At 38.5% G+C, this 10,733-nt stretch overlaps 1 long non-coding RNA gene across 1 annotated transcript; it reads right to left on the bottom strand.

Moving 5' to 3' along the window:
• Positions 1-9,465: 9,465 nt before the first annotated feature.
• LOC107947606 (uncharacterized) lies at positions 9,466-10,362 on the bottom strand. The gene is made up of 2 exons (XR_005906517.1): positions 10,096-10,362; positions 9,466-9,684 (listed from the first exon to the last, which is right to left on the bottom strand). It is a non-coding gene; the product is annotated as an uncharacterized lncRNA (long non-coding RNA).
• Between the last annotated feature and the right edge of the window lie 371 nt (positions 10,363-10,733).

The following is a 10,733-nucleotide window of genomic DNA, read 5'->3' as shown; positions in this document are numbered from 1 at the left end:
ATTTTCATCTCCGCATGGCCATAGGGAAATGTATTCCCCTGAACTGAACTCGGTCCATATGAGCCTATAATGGGTGAGGATCGAGGAATCTGCTGGTTCAGGTACCCTTACTTTAGAACCAAACCCCATGTAGTGAACCTTAGGAGCCCACCCTAGGTAGAACCACTTCGAACCCTTAGTGTTCACCCAAATAGGTGTTCTATTTATTCTTGCTTGCTTTTGCTTTGTACTAACATGTTTTCTTTTTGTTATGATTGCATTGCATTTTCATCATAAAAAGAGATGTTGATTCACGTTCAATTGCTAAATAGAGAGCTTGTCATAAGAAAATGGGTTTCTTGATAAAGTGGATGACGATACGGTTGTCCTAATACGGTCCGAGAAGATATAACAAAAGAAGGATGATAGTTCAGTAGAGGACAATACGACTTTGCCTCGTTGCCTGAAGACTCAAGATGACAAAGATTATTCGAGAACCGCTAAACTTTTTAAAGAGAAGCCAACGAGCATCACAAGGATGAGTGAGTAACGAGTCGCGGCCCAGATGAAGGAAAAAGAGATAGAAGGGATGTCCCTTTTGAAGAGTTCGGGAGATTTATCTTAACGCTCGAATGAAGAAGAGGATCGAATGTCCCCGCCTATGACGGTAAAGCCGTATATATATCTGCTTTATGTAAATAGATTTGTTTTCTATTCCAGTTGTTCTAATAGAATTGAACCAAGAATCAACGTTTCTTTTGGCATTCATTTCATGCATTTGCATTACATTGCATCATATGCATTAGACTTTCACGAAGTGACCCTAACTAGGTAAAATTATTTCAGTTACCCTGGAAACCACCAAAAATCTAATCAAATATCACTACGGTACTCGTCGCCAAATGAAAGCAATGGATCAAAGGTTGGAAAGATTGGAACAGTTGCAACGAGAGATGCAAGATCAGATGCACGAACGACTGAAAAAAATCCAGCAAGACATGTTAGAATCCCAGAACACTGTGATGAACCAAGTAAAGCAGTTATTGACTGGAAGGAATGACAAAGGAAAATGTAATAGCCCGATTTTAGGCTTAGTCGGAACAGTGGTTTCGGGACCACAAATCCGACGAAAAAAAAATGTAATGGCTTGAATTTTCAGAGGTGTCGGAACGGTGATTCGAGATCACTAAATTCGACAAATGGATAGAAAATATTATTAATTTAGTAAGTATAAGTTAAATATGAAGTTAGGAAAATTTTTGAAATAGTGAATAGTGCACTAGAAATAAATATTAAAATAATTAGAATCGAAATGAGGTATCAAGACCTCGGGGATTTTAAACTGAGCCATAAATATTTTTATAAATATTCATGGAGTGTTAAAAAGTTAGTATTAAAGTTTCGTTAAGAAATTTTAAAGTTCCGATAATTAATTGAACAAAAAGGACTAAATTGTAACAAATGCAAAATTTTGGGAAATGATTAAATAGCTTAAATGATAAAAGGAAGAGGGCTTTAAAGGCAAATAGACCCAAGGTCTATTTGGGCTGGACGGCAGAGGCATGAAATCAGCAAGAAAGTAAGGAGAATTAAGGGCAAAATTGGAAAATTGCAAAATTTGCTTAATAAAGTTAGGACCCAAGTGGAATTATCTAGATTTCTCTTCATTTTTCTGAATTCTCATCAGCTAAAACACCATGGAAGGGCTTCTTCAAGCTGGTTCTTCATATTTTTATTACAAGTAAGTTCAATTCTTGACTATTTCTTGAAATTTTTGTATTTTTATGACTTTTACAACTAGGCCCACTTGTTAAATCCATTAGTTTTTGATTTTATGAAAGAAGTTGAAAGTTGATATGAATATGTGCTGGAAGTATATGATGATTTAGCATGAAATTAGAGCTTTAAATTGTTCATATGCTGATTTTATTGAAAGAATTGAATAGAAAGTGAATGTTTGGGACCTAATAGTAAAAAAGTTTGAAGATAGAGTTATATGTGGAAATTCTGAATTTCAATAGTTGTGTAACAACTTATAATGTCTAGTAAAGTACTAATTGAGAAAATTAGATTAATTGAGGGGTTAATTGAGAAAGGACCGAATTGTATAAACTGTGAAATTTGGGGCAAAATGGAAATCAACATTTTGCACTAAAGCAGTTTTGGACAGCAGCAGTAGTGTAACTTTGAAAAATCACCAAAAATTGTAGAGATTGAATTAGAGGATGAATAAAATATGAAACTAAAGCTTATTGAGTCTAGTTTCTTATAAAAGAAATGATGTGAGCAATGGAATTGTAAATCATGAGATATAATAGATTTTGTGAGACAAGGTCAGAATGAATTCGGGTTCCCCTGTTCTGACTTTGGAAAATCATTAAAAATTGTACAAAAATGATTATGAGTTATAGTTTATGTGGTTAGAATCCTTAATGAGTATATTTTTAGAAGAAACAAGCTAAAACATCATCCGAATTCTGTACAATGAGATAATTAATTTTTAGTGAAGAGTGGTCGGAACTGTCAGATAGCGAAACAGGGGAAACTTTAAAGAATAAACTGTACTATTTGGCTGAACCAAAAATTATGAAAATTTTATGGTATGAAGATATGTGAGTCTAGTTTTAGGGAAAATTAACGGATCTTAATTTGGAGCTCTGTAGCTCCGGATAAAAATAATTTAGTGACTCTGACTCGGATAAACTGCTTTGAATATACATGTTAGTGAATATTGAAATTATGGTTAATGTTGTTTAAGTGTGTTATACACATTAAGGATGTGGAATGGAGAGGAGGAGGAGGAAAATTGGGAAATATATGAATGATTCGTGTATAAATGGTCATATGTTTGATTATAACTCATAAACGATGAAATATGAATGATGCTTATTTTTGTGCATTATTGGTCATGGTTTAAGCTCATGTGTGAAAATAAAGTTTCATAGTATGTGTGTATGGTATATTCAGTATATGATTTGGCATGAAATAATACCATGAATGGTTTATGAATTAACACATGTTGGTAAGCCTGATATATGAATAAATGATCAAATTGAGCGGAACGCCGGATTTGAGTACTTCTGATCAAGTGACAAAGTGATAAGTGGTAGCTTTAGCTACACTTATCTGATCAAGTGACAAGTGAAAAGTGATAAGTGATAGCTTCGGCTATACTTATCTGATCAAGAGACAAAGTGATAAGTGATAGCTTTAGCTACACTTATCTGATCAAGAGACAAAGTGATAAGTGGCTACACTTATCTGATCAAGAAACAAAGTGATAGGTGGCTACACTTATCTGATCAGGGACAAGTGATAAGTGATCATACGTAAGACCATAGTTATACTATGGCAAAGTGAAAGTGAAGTACTCAATTTTCCGTGACCGTTCCCTAATTTGATTAAGGATGGTAAGTGACAAATGGGCCCAAAAGAATTAAAGTAAGTGGATAAGTGGTAGTGTATTTATATCAGGACGATGTTGTTATTCAAACTAAAGTGATATTTTCATTGCTAAATTGAGAATTTCATAAATGTGTTATTGAATGGTATAATCAATAAACATTGAGTTAAATAGTAAATACGTATTAGTTTTGAATTTGATGTCATTGAATTGCACGTGAATTAAATGGAAATTGCTAGTGATATGATTTAAATTATGAGCATGAGAAATTGCGAATTGAATGAAATGGAAATGAAGCATTAAATTGCATGAGTATGTATCGGGTCTCGCAGGCCCTAATTATTATGATTATAATATTTTGAGGATATATTGTGAAAAGCTATAGAAACATGTTAATTATTTTGAAAGTTTTAATTTTGATGAAATTTTATAACTCGGTTAAATACGTTTACAAGTGTATGTGTTTTGGTAATGCCTCGTACCCTATTCCGGTGTTGGATACGGGTAAGGGGTGTTACAGAAAAGGCCCTTTAGTTGATGCTGGGGATGATCACGATGACCCTGCCTATCCTCCAGGTTTCACCCCAACTAACATCCAAGCGCAACCAGAGGTGTACCCGCAGAGGGCACCTGTTACCATTAGATCCCAATACCAGGTCGGTGCCCCAGCATCGATGAACTTTCCAACAGGCTCGGGTTCTAATCCCGGTGATAATCCTACCAACCCCGTGTTTCCTGATCTCGATAACATGGCAGAGATGGAGAAAGCGAAAACGGACTTGTCAAAACAACTTGAGGACCGATGTAGGTGGCTAGAGGAGAAATTTAGAGCCATGGAGAACACCGACTACCATTGTGGAGTCGACGCCAAGGACTTGAGTTTGGTACCTGATCTAGTACTCCCTCCCAAATTCAAAATGCCGGAGTTTGAAAAGTACAACGGGACTAGTTGTCCTGAAGCTCATATAACTATGTTCTGTCGAAGAATGATGGGATACATCAATAATGATCAACTGTTGATCCACTGCTTCCAGGACAGTCTGATCGGGTCTGCAGCTAAGTGGTACAACCAGTTAAGCCGCGTCAACATCCATTCATGGAAGGACTTAGCACAGGCTTTCATAAAGCAGTACAACCATGTGACAGATATGACACCCGATAGAATCACATTGCAGAACATGGAAAAGAAGCATAGTGAGAGCTTTAGGCAATATGCCCAAAGATGGAGAGAGGTCGCGACACAGGTTCAGCCACCTCTTTTAGAGAAAGAAACCACGATGCTTTTCATCAACACTCTGAAAGCACCGTTCATTAACCACATGTTAGGAAGTGCTACCATGAGTTTCTCAGATGTAGTGATGTCTGGTGAAATGATTGAAAATGCAATAAGAAGTGGGAAGATAGATGCGGAAGAAGGCATCAAGAGATCAACCCCAAAGTACAAAGACAATGAGGTGAACAACACGAGTACATATAGCAAGGGTTATTCAAAACCAATTACGGTGAATCAGCCAAGAAAAATGGTCGCTAACCAACAAGGGTCATTGAGACAAGAACCTGGAGTGAAACCAGGTACTGAGAACCTCCAGTTCACAACAATTCCAATGTCATATGAAGAGTTGTATCAAAATTTATTCGATGCGCATGTTGTTTCCCCTTCCTACTCAAAACCCCCACAACCTCCATATCCAAAGTGGTATAATGCGAACACACACTGTGACTACCACGCAGGAATTACGGGGCACTCAATAGAGAATTGCATCACCTTCAAGAAACTAGTTGAAAAACTCATCAACATGGGTATTGTCAAGTTGGGTGACTCATCTACTGCAGAAAATCTGCTACCCAATCATGATTGACAATAAGGTGAATACGATGTATGAAAAGATATTGAGAAGTGTTCACATCAATGACATGCATGAAGACACAACTGAAGAGGGAACTTTGTTAGATGTCTGCCCTCATAAACTTGGAAGTGTTCTAAATAAATCAGACTGTAAAAGAAGTCTCTGTAGTATTTAGAGCCTACTTAGAATAATATTCAGAACAAACTTGTTGCTTTTAGCCTGAAGCAATATGAATTTTTTGTGAAATAGGCTCATGTCTGAACGTCGTTATTTTAATGAAATGCATCTTTGCGATCATTTTTGAGCTAATATTCTTTCATTCTTTATGAATAATTATTTTTAATCTTTCATTCTTTCTCCAAAATCATTCATTCATTCATAATTATACTGTACAGATAATTATTCTTAAACATATTCTTTTGCACCAACAACAGGTCCCTGAATATCAACGACATGAATGACACTGCTACAGACTCAGAATCTCCTTTTGAGCGAGACATGTGTTTAGAGAAATCTCATGACTTCGAAGATGACATAGATTGTGGCCTATCTCCGTACTTATTGAGGAGGGTAGAACAAGGTGAAAACAGATTCCACCTTACGAAAAATCAATGGAGTCCATGTGAGGCATGAAGGTTACTAGGTCGATCTCGCCAAAAAAGGTCTGGTGGTCATCAGTTTATCTTTACGGGAAGAAGCTGCTTCATATGCCAATGTCACGAAGTCGACAGCAATTTTTTGAAAAGTCACGAAAAGTCAAAAAGAATCATATTTGACAATGCACTAAATTTGAACAAGAGCAAAATATAAGAAGTTTGCAGTCTGTTCAAGATTAACACCATGTCGCCAAAAAAAACTCTCTCAGGGCAACGCCCTCTTTTGGGGCTTATTGCGGTTTCACCTATTGAGGTCGAGATTTCCTTCTCTTTGAGTTTTTGGATCCAATCCTGGTTGGAGAGGAATGTTCAAAATATCTATCATGGTCAAATGTACCAAAAGCAAATGGTATGAGTTCACCAAAAAAGGTTTGCTCCAGAGAATTCCACAAGGGGGACCCGATATCAAAGAAGATCCTTCCCATACAAAGGGGACTTCAGAAGAAAGTGGATGTCAAGCCAGAAGGACCTTATGTGGAAGGCTTTATCTGGGAGAGTGTAGGTATTGACCAAGATAGATGGCAAGAACTTGCCTAATCTTGAGAATTTTGATTCAAGGAACAAATACTTCACTTAAAAAAAGAGAGAATTAAGGAAAAAGAAGAAAAGAAAAATGAGTGAAAAAAGGAGAGGCCAAGGTGAAAACCCGCAAAGGGCGCCTTGAGACCAAAGGGGCTTGAGTTGAAAACCCTAAAAAAGGGGCGACTCAAATTTTAGATCAAATTGGGGCATGAGGCGATCAGAGCATCTCAAATTTTGATCAAATCGGGGCATGTAATGATCTTGCTATACCTGATTCAACAGGAAAGGGTAGGTAGCATCTTGGGGCATCGACAAAGTCTTGTAGATCTCCTAAACACATGTCAAACACAGAATGGTCTTTCAAAGAGGTGGTACAGAGAAGTTCAAGCTACGATATCTGGGGCATCTTGTCCTCATACTTTTTTTTCTCTTGGAATACTTCATTCTTTTTCAAGATACGTGTTCCCAATTAATTCCCCTTTTATTCTTGCTATCCTTGATAGTTTATCCATTTTGAGCTATGCTCTCAAATCAATTCTATTTTATCTATCGTTATGATCTTTTGCAAGCATGTTGCATTGGAATAATGATTAATGGACTAATAAAACTTTCACGAAGGAAGTTTTGCATATTACTCTGAAAAGTTTCTAAATAATATAGGAGCCTGAAGCAGGACAATTGTTTAGAACACTCCAAATTTAAAGGTTGGAAATTTGGGAAGGAATAGTCTAAGTTTAGACTTTCTCTTTGGATTTTTGTTGTCAAACGCGTTGATTGAAAAGACGCCATGTTGGTGACAAAGCTTGAATAAACAAGAAAGTGATGATCTTCAGGCAATAGGAAGAGGTTACCTCGGGAAGGAGAGCCCTCGTTTGCGCATGAGTCGTTGGTACGACACATTGGGAATGATGTAAGGGACCAGAAGGATTTAAATCTTATACCCTTGAATTGCAATAGGAGAAGATTGACAAAAGCCATATCTTTCTACCCTGGGGTTACAGTGGGAGATTGATGGTACAAATTTTGTGTCCCAGTGGGTTGAACTTCGATGTTCACAGTGGGGGCAATCAGATTACGTGTTTCTTTGGAAATGCCGGCTGGTCAAGAAGGCGTTGCGACACGTTAGTGATAAAGCCTTAATAAGCTTTTGAGCGATGATAACCTAAGCATTAAGGGATTATTTTCATGACATTCTACATTCATTCAAATACCATTCACGCATGTCTAGTTAGGAGCATTCGATTCATTTTGATCATGCCATCCTAATCATTAGGCATAATTAGGTTCATTATACAGGTCATGTTCCCTAGAGGACAGATCAGTAAAAATTGAAGATAAACCTTGCCTCTCTCGGTCGTAGCAGAGCTGGTTGAAGTTATCAGATCTTGCCTTCCTGCATTGACAGCGAAGCAGATCGAAGACAAACCTTGCCACTCTCGTTTGTAGTAGAGCTGGTTGAAGATAGCAGATCTTGCCTTCCTGCATTGACGACGAAGCAGATCGAAGACAAACCTTGCCACTCTCGTTTGTAGCAGAGCTGGTTGAAGATATCAGATCTTGCTTTTCTGTATTTGGCAGCGAAGCAGATCGAAGATGGCAGATTTTACCTCCCTGACAACAGTGGAGTACATTGAAGCCGATAATTCTATCTCCCTGTATTTGGCAGTGGAATAGATTGAAGATTGCAGATCTTGCCTTCCTGTATTTGGCAGCGAAGCAGATCAAAGATGGCAGATTTTACCTCCCTGACCACAGTGGAGTACATTGAAGCCGATAACTCTATCTCCCTGTATTTGGCAGTGGAATAGATTGAAGATCAAAGATGGCAGATTTTACCTCCCTGACTACAGTGGAGTACATTGAAGCCGATAACTCTATCTCCCTGTATTTGGCAGTGGAATAGATTGAAGATTGCAGATCTTGCCTTCCTGTATTTGGCAGCAAAGCAGATCGAAGATGGCAGATTTTACCTCCCTGATTACAGTGGAGTACATTGAAGCTGATAGTTCTATCTCCCGGGGTAAGAAGTAGATCGAAGATAGCTGATCCTATCTTCCTATATTGGTAGGAAGTGGATCGACGACGCAGATCTTGTCTTCCCATATTGGTGGCGAAGTAGATCGAAGAAAGTAGATCTTGTCTTCATGTATTGGCGTGAAGTAGATCGAAGATAGCAGGTCCTATCTTCCTATATTGATAGGAAGTGGATCCAAGATACAGATCTTGTCTTCCCATATTGGTGGCGAAGTAGATCGAAGAAAGCAGATCTTGTCTTCATGTATTGGCGTGAAGTAGATCGAATATAGCAGGTCCTATCTTCCTATATTGATAGGAAGTGGATCCAAGATGCAGATCTTGTCTTCCCATATTGGTGGCGAAGTAGATCGCAGAAAGCAGATCTTGTCTTCATGTATTGACGTGAAGTAGATCAAAGATAACAGGTCCTATCTTCCTATAATGATTGGAAGTGGATCGACGACGCAGATCTTGTCTTCCCATATTGGTGGCGAAGTAGATCGCAGAAAGCAGATCTTGTCTTCATGTATTAGCGTGAAGTAGATCGAAGATAGCAGGTCCTATCTTCCTATATTGATAGGAAGTGGATCCAAGATACAGATCTTGTCTTCCCATACTGGTGGTAAAGTAGATCGAAGAAAGTAAATCTTGCCTCATGTATTGGCATGAAGTAGATTGAAGATTACAGATCTTATCTCCCTAAGCAGTAGTGGAGCAGATCACATTCAGTCTTATCTCCCTAAGTAGTAGTGGAGCAGACGAAGAAAACAACAAATCTCATCCCCATGGAGTTGCAGCAAAATAGATTTAAGTCATGTTTCTCTGGAGCGCAGTGAAGTGGATTGAAGCAACGAGACACAGCAGAACAGAACGAGGCTACTTGAAGAAGAAAAGCACCCAAAAGAAGCCAAGGCTCAGCAAGCCCGGGCAAATTTGGTCTTCCTTGGTCTTTGCTCTGTTTTCGTTACACGACAACGAGCAAAGAGGGGCAGCTGTAAAGCCCAAAATCTGCCCGGGCCCATACCAGCAAAATAGACCCAAATAATAAAAACAAAAGCAGCCCATTTTCAGCCAATTTAAACTCAAAAACTACAAGCCCAAATGCCCAATACTAATAAAAACCCTAGAGGCCCGAATGGCCCAAAACTACACCAACTTTCAAACACAAAAAGAAACCCCAGCCGCATGTTTGTTGCGGCCACCTCCTGCGCACGCTCACCGCCACTGCTCGCCTATCACCAGCCACCCATGCGTCTGACACCTGCAACAGAGACAAAAACAACAGCAAAAGGAAGCATGCAAGGAATGGGGAAAAGAATAAACAAAAGAACGAAAACAAAAAATAGGAAAGGAATGTCTTATAGATCGGCTTTAAAAAGCCAAAAATCGATCACAGCTAGGGAGAGGATTTTTGATATTTCAAAGGGGGAATCGATTGTATTTTAGGGGGGAACCGATGGTATTCTAAAAAAGGGAAAAAAGAAATAAAAAGGACAAAAGTTTTGTACCAGGATTCAAGCAATCAGAAAAAAAGAGGTTGAAATTCATTCTTGCGTCCCTTCATTTCCGTTTCTTTATTTGTATATACATCTTCTGTTTTTTTTTTTGATTTTCTTTACAAAAAATCTGTTTTAAAACGAAAAAGAGGAAAAGGAAGAGAGAAAGCTGTTACCTAAATCTTGAACCGTCGGCACTGTCGGAGTTCTTCTCCGTTTGAACCGAATCCAACGAAGATGGGGGGCTTCCATTTCGATTTCTCATGGAGGAAATACTAGATCCCCGAATATGGATCCAAAAGGGGTCGAACAAACCCTTCTCCTCGAGTCATCGACCACCGCCTGCGGTGGTACCATGGCAACGGCGGCCATGAGGGCTTTGAGACTCTAGTCGCAAGAAAGAGGGGGAGAGGATGGAAGGGGCTGCGTTCTTTTAAAGTTTCCTAGGGCTAAATAAGATAAAACAAAAAAATGAGGATATTTATGTGGCGAGTCCCTTTGATTTTGAACCGCATTACAATGTGGTCCTGATTCGTGTTTTTCTTTTTTTTTTTATTTTTGCCCTATTATTGTATTTCATTTCTGATTTAGTCCCCGACCTGGACAAATGAAACGAAGCGCATAGGACTTGGGATATTGTCCCATTTCGTCCCCACAACTTCGAGCGCATAGTGATTTGGTCCTCGGCAACTTTCTGTCATTTGTAATTTATACCTTTCCTTTTACTTTAATTTTTATTTAACTATTTCCTATTTTATTTCAAAAAAAAAGGGGGGGGTCTGCGAGTGGCCTGATCCACAGGCTAAATCCACGC

This window comes from Gossypium hirsutum, chromosome A12 (assembly GCF_007990345.1).
Source record: "Gossypium hirsutum isolate 1008001.06 chromosome A12, Gossypium_hirsutum_v2.1, whole genome shotgun sequence".
NCBI lineage: Eukaryota > Viridiplantae > Streptophyta > Magnoliopsida > Malvales > Malvaceae > Gossypium > Gossypium hirsutum.
The sequence above is the reverse complement of the archived record's forward strand: the minus strand, read 5'-3'. Positions and strand labels throughout refer to the sequence as shown.